At 45.4% G+C, this 6,000-nt stretch overlaps 1 long non-coding RNA gene across 1 annotated transcript in view; it reads left to right on the top strand.

Annotated features, from left to right (window-relative positions):
- Positions 1 to 5,436: 5,436 nt before the first annotated feature.
- LOC138400226 (uncharacterized) overlaps positions 5,437 to 6,000 on the top strand; it is a 58,574-nt gene continuing 58,010 nt past the window's right edge. Inside the window, exon 1 of the long non-coding RNA XR_011236223.1 lies at positions 5,437 to 5,721. This is a non-coding gene — a long non-coding RNA (uncharacterized lncRNA). The remainder of the gene's footprint in view (positions 5,722 to 6,000) is intronic.

Here is a 6,000-nt window from a genome sequence, read left to right as displayed (position 1 = left end):
GAGAATTTAAACTGCCTTGGCTCTTTATAATAGATTTGATTTATGTTTTTCTTGTTAGCATTTCCAGTGTGTAGTCTGTCTTCACCAACCTAGAGACGGCTGATACCGACAATAACCTCAGAATCTATTACCGCCTTTGCCAGGACAGAGTGGTATTGTTGGCCACTGACTCATGGGTTGTGGGCTACTTACCAATGCCCCCAACTCCTGCTGTAACGCCTTCTCCACTTGGCAGAATAACTGGAATATCGTTGCATTGACTTAACTCAGAGGTCACAGGGTGAGCCCAGGCCTCTGTCATTTAATTGACATCACTGTACCTGGTGGGGCCTCAAAGTGCTCCAGATCCCATTTTCCTGCTTCCCTTTTTGAAAGTATTGTCTGTGGGTGCTGCACCCTGTCCCAGGGCTGGTGCTCCCTCCCCAACCCCTGAAGCTGGTCTCCCATGCCCTGCTCACGGATACTGCCCAGGGCCATCTTCCCGTCACCATGGCCTCCTCCTGGCCAGGCCAGCACACCCTGCTCTGTGCTGGTAAGCGGACCTCTTCCGTCTTCTTGAAACCTTCATTTGTTGGCTTCTGAGCACTGATTTTCTTGGATTTCTTCCAACCTCACTGGCTGAGGGTGCTGAACTCCCTTCAATTTTTTTTTTTTTTTTTTTTTTTTTGAGACAGAGTCCTGCTCTGTTGCCCAGGCTAGAGTGTGAAGGCATCAGTCTGGATCACAGCAACCTCAAACTCCTGGGCTTAAGCGATCTTCCTGCCTCAGCCTCCCAAGTAGCTGGGACTACAGGGACTCACCACCACATCAGGCTAATTTTTTGTTTCTATTTTTAGTTGGCCAGCTAAGGTTTTCTATTTTTAGTAGAGACGGGGGTCTCACTCTTGCTCAGGCTGGTCTCGAATTCTTGCCTTCAAGTGATTCTTCCGCCTCGGCTTTCCAGAGTGCTAGGATTACAGGCGTGAGTCATCGCTGGCCTGACTCCCTTCTCATCTCTCTCTCTCTCATCCAGGTCAGGTCTTTAATTCCATCTCCAGGACATTAACTCTCAAATCTGCCTCTAACATTGACCTTTCCCCAGAATTCCAGGCCTACTTGACATCTCCATATGTATGTTTGATAGGCGTGTCCTAATTTACGTGGCCGAAACAGAACCTGTGGTTTCTTCCCAGCCTAGACTGTCTTCTTTTTCACTCCTCCTATCTCAGTAAATGGAACTCCTCTGTTGCTCAAATCAAAAGTCTAAGGGTTATGCTTGATTACTCTCTTTCCATCACTGCCCTCAAACCCAATCCATCCAACTCTACCTCCCAAATGTTACTCTACTAGGTTCTCATCTCTCCCTCTCTGGAGCAGTCATCAGATTCCAGCGGGGCCCCTGGGCTCCCTTGTTCCCACCTGGTCCTACGCAGCAAGTGCTCCATACATAGCAGTAAGAGTTACCCTTGGAAAATTCAAATCAGACCTTATCACTCTCCTGTTTAAAATGTTCCAGTGCATCCTCATTGCACTTGAAACAAAATCCAAGCTCCTTCCCTGCCACCTTCTCCAGACCCATCTCATCTTCTCTCCCTGCTGCTCTCCAAGCTGTGGCCATGCTGGGCTTTTTTGGGCTCCTTATTACCTTGAGGGTCTTGGCATTAGCTGACCCCACGTCCTGGGATACTGCTGGCCAGATCATTCAATCTCAGCTTAAATGGCACCTCTCCAGAGCGGCTTTTCTAGAGGGCCCGCCCATCTCAAGAACTTCCCTCTTACCTATGCTAATTTTTGCACAGTTCACATCACTGGCCTGTATTTTTCTCATGTACTTATTTTCTGTCTCGTCCCCCAGAGTGTGAGCTTCATGAGAACAGGAACCTTTTGTGTCTCTTTTCCTGCTGTGTCCCCAGGACCTGAGTCAGAACTTGGCATCTGGTGTGTGTTCGTTAAATATTTGTTGAATTGTTGGGTTCCAAACTTCCTGTCTTTTGCACCACATCTTCTGAAATCTTTATTCTGGTCTGCTGTGTTAAGTAATGTTTTATGATCATGCTGCTTATTCAGGGGCACTGAGTTTTGAAAAGATGATGCGTATTTAGTGTGTGATTCATTCATCTAAAATTCTAGACTTTTGACTGCAGCCTGTGACTCAAATACTGTAATGGTGGAAAAACTTTCAAATAGTCAACCACAGAATATCTGGCTTTTACCAGCTCAGTGGCACATGTGAAAAATAACCAACACTTAGATATAGGGCCTATCTATTCTAGGTACTTAATGGATATCAACTTTTAATTCTCATGTAACTCTATGAGTATGGAACTCTTATTGCTCCTATTTTGCAAATGGGCTGAGGGTTTAGTGTTCTAATGCTGTGTAACAAATTACTGTATACTGAGTGGCTTAAAATAAGCCTCATTTATTAGCTCACAAGTCTGTTGGTTAGAAGTCTGGATAGACTCCGCCGGGCTCTCTGCTCAGGGTTTCACACACCAAAATCAGCATGTCAAAGGAGCTGAGTTTGTGTCTGGAGACTTTGGGGAAAAAAACCCACTTGCAAGCTTGTGTGGGTTGTTGGCAGAACCCCGTTCCTTGATGCTGTAGATCCGAGGTCCCTATTTCATTGCTGGCCGTCAGCTGCAGGTTGCCGTCAGCACTTAAGGACTGGTGCATTCCTGACCAAGTGACTCCTTCCTGCTTTAAGTCTCTGACTTCCTCTTCTTCTTCCAGCCAGAGAAAACTCTCTGCTTTTAAAGGGCTCATCTGACTGGGTTAGCACCACCCATCTATTCTTCTGATTTTATGGTCAATCGACTTTGACTTTATTACACTTGCAAAATCCCCTCCCAACAGTACCTAGATTAATGTTTGATTGAATAACGAGGAATAGGAATCTTGGGGGAGCATCTTTAGATAGAGATAGGTCATTTGAAAATTAGTATTTCAATTTATTTCTCAAATAAATAGAAAGTACCCCTGCCTCACATATGCCTGCAAAATTTGGGAGAACACGTCATGGGTTAAGAGGATGTGTGCACAGAGATGTTTAAAAAATCATTTGTGGGGATTTGCATGGTCTGCTGGTTCAGTACATGGGCTCTGCAACCAGCCAGCCTGGGCTCACATCCAGGCTCTGCAACCTTGGGCAGGCTCCTGGACCTCTCTGTGCCTCCATTTCTTTGCTAGGAAGTGGGCAGGAGGATATCCCTACCTTTGGTATAGGCCTATTTTGAGGATCAGAGGACTTAATACTTACCTGTGTTTAGGAGAGTTACTAGCATGTATTAGATACTCTTACATGTAAGCCACCAGTGTTGATGAGAATTCCGTGACATGCTAGGATGCACTGTCTTCAGAGGGTACACTGTCTTTAGAAGTGAAACTTGTTTTGCTTTCCTAATTCAATGAAACTACATTTTTACAGTGCTATTTTCCTTGAGGAAAGAATGTCCAGATGTTCACAAAGTGTTTTCAAAGTAGCAATGTTTAAGTTGTCATGATTGTTTCCTTTCTGGTGGAATAGGTAGAGCCAGCTCAAAGAGAATCCACTCCAGAAAATTCCACATTAATAATGGGGGGAGGGGGAGGGTGGTGCTTTTATGCCTTAATGAATGATTTATTATTAATGTACTGAAATGGCCTCCTCCCCCTTCTCACACTTACATCCTTTTTCCACTTTCCAGCCCAAATGAGAAGAGCTGCGAAGGTGAATCAGGAATTAACATTTAGCATTTATGGGATTCTCAAATGCAACACTTTATAGGAAGAACACAGTTCCACTGGCCCCCTATGGTGGCAGCTCAAATTGCTGCTTTGGGAGCAGCCCTGGCTATGTCTAAGGCCCTGCCTCTGAAAGTCCCAGAAGGCTCCTTGTAACAGTGTTGCTGTGGAAGAAACCAGTGCTAAAGTGGCAGGAGGGTGTGGCCCCACTTGGAGCCTATTTCAAACTTCTTTCACTCATCCCTGGTGTTATTTTTTTTATTAATTTTTTTCAGTTCAGGGATTAAAGAGATGACTTAATAAAAGTCTTCATAAGAACGGTAAAGCCTGGTTTTCTATATATAGGACAAGCATAACAACCCATAGCCTCTGCATGGCTCCCAGTCAATGCATTCTTCTCATGGGGCTGCCACACCCTTGTGGCCGAAAGACTTGCCCCTTGTGGGTGCCACAAGATGTGCTGACGCCAGTATCTGGGGCTGCTGCCCAGTCCCCCTAAAGAAAACATACCGTAATGAATTGCACAACAAAAATATTCCTAAATTCCAGAAAACCAGCAGGCTTTGTACTTTCCTGGAAAAGACATGAAAAACAAAACTGCAAGAATAAGAATCTCTGGCCAAATGACCGATATGCTACAACTTTCAGAGGGAACTCAGAGTCCTTGGTATTGCCTGATGGAAAATGCCCTGATCTTCCTGATAAAAGATCTGAGATGGGAATTTTGAAAGAGTACACTCTTCCCTAAAATAAATCCAGCTGTAAATGATCCCTCCAGGGCAAAGTCTACAACATAGAGATGTGCCTCTTCACAGCCTGGGTTTTCTGTCCTCCTCCAAAATGCGATTTCCTTATTTGCTCTATAACCGTTAGGGCTGTCAGATCGTGGCCTGCAGAGCATCAGGTACTAAGTCAAACAGAAGCTTTAAGAGCACCAACCTTCATTCATGACCTTGCGTGTGTCACCCTCCAAAAACCGTGAGTCGGCCAAATGCAATCACAGCAGCACTTACTTGTGGCTTCCCAAGAGGCCACGGAGCATCACATGGCTTCTGCTGTCTCCCAGTACTTCTCATAATTTAAAAATGCTGGAGGCTGTGGAAGGCTGCCCCGCCCTCTGCATCATTCAAAAGAAAACTGGGAAGCAGAGGCTACTCTCGGTTTTGCATACAAACATTCATCAGCAATTTTTAAAAGTTAGATCGATGTAGTTTCGTTTAATTCCTTGGGACTTTTCTGTTTGAATCTAGCATATTCTTGAAGTCTGAAAGATGGATAGAAAAGATGTAAGCCACTTAAGCCTACAAACAGGGCACAAGCCCACCTAATAAACAGCTTTGAAGAGATGATTTCAGATGGGGTGAATTATTGTATCAGAGGAAAACATGCACTGAAATAAGCATTATCAGGGCAATGTAAACCCAAATGCTTTAATGAATAAGACAATATCTCATTCTTCCCCCTTTCCTGACGTGCCTAGAAAAGAGCAAGAATTTCATACATGAACTTGGAATACGTTGCAGAATTTCCGTGTGCATTTGAAATTCAAATGTAAACAAGATTCATGCATTTTAATTTCCAGTTGTTCTCAGGACTCCTAAATAAAGCATTTCCCTTGTGTAGGCGATCCCTGGGTCCCACGATGGGACAGAGTGTGGGTCTCTTTGCCAGGGTCAGGAAGGCTGTCCTTCCAGGAAGGCTGCAGGGACCCTGGGAACCGCACCAGCCCGGCTCACAAGTATGAAGAGAATGTCGGGAGAGGAAGTGGTGGCTGTGAGTCAGCATGAGTCATCTCGTTCCAATGAGAATGAAGGCTGAGGTGTGCGCCTTTTTTTTTTTTTTTTTTCTGTCTTAATCGTGTGGACATCACTGGGAATGGAGGGAAATAAGTGACTGTATGGTCACTGCTTTTTTAAAGTTTCAAACTGACATTCCAGGCCAGCTGTGCCTGGGCCAATGCCCGTCTTCAGAGCTTCACGGCACAGTTCCTGGGAAGGTGGCGCCACCAGCTTCTCCCTGGTGAGTATGTTTCTGTCATTTTTATGATCATTTCTGCAGTTTGCCTCAGAGTCTGGGCTGTGGGCAAGGCTGTTGTGCCCTGGAGTGGACACTGCATTTCGTTCAGACTTGGAAAAGCTGTAGTTTTAGAAAAGTGGCTCCCTCTGCCCCCACCCCCGTGGTGACTGCATTGGAGCCTGGCTGTCGGGAGGAGTTTCTCAGGCGTTAGTGGCGAGAATGCAGATGCTGGTTGTGCACTGTTGTCTTGGGAGATGTAGCGTTGCTGCTAGGCTGGAAAAT

The sequence above is a fragment of the Eulemur rufifrons genome, chromosome 19 (genome assembly GCF_041146395.1).
Source record: "Eulemur rufifrons isolate Redbay chromosome 19, OSU_ERuf_1, whole genome shotgun sequence".
In the NCBI taxonomy this organism is placed as follows: Eukaryota; Metazoa; Chordata; class Mammalia; order Primates; family Lemuridae; genus Eulemur; species Eulemur rufifrons.
Note: the sequence above shows the minus strand (reverse complement) of the source record. Positions and strands in the feature narration are given on the sequence as shown.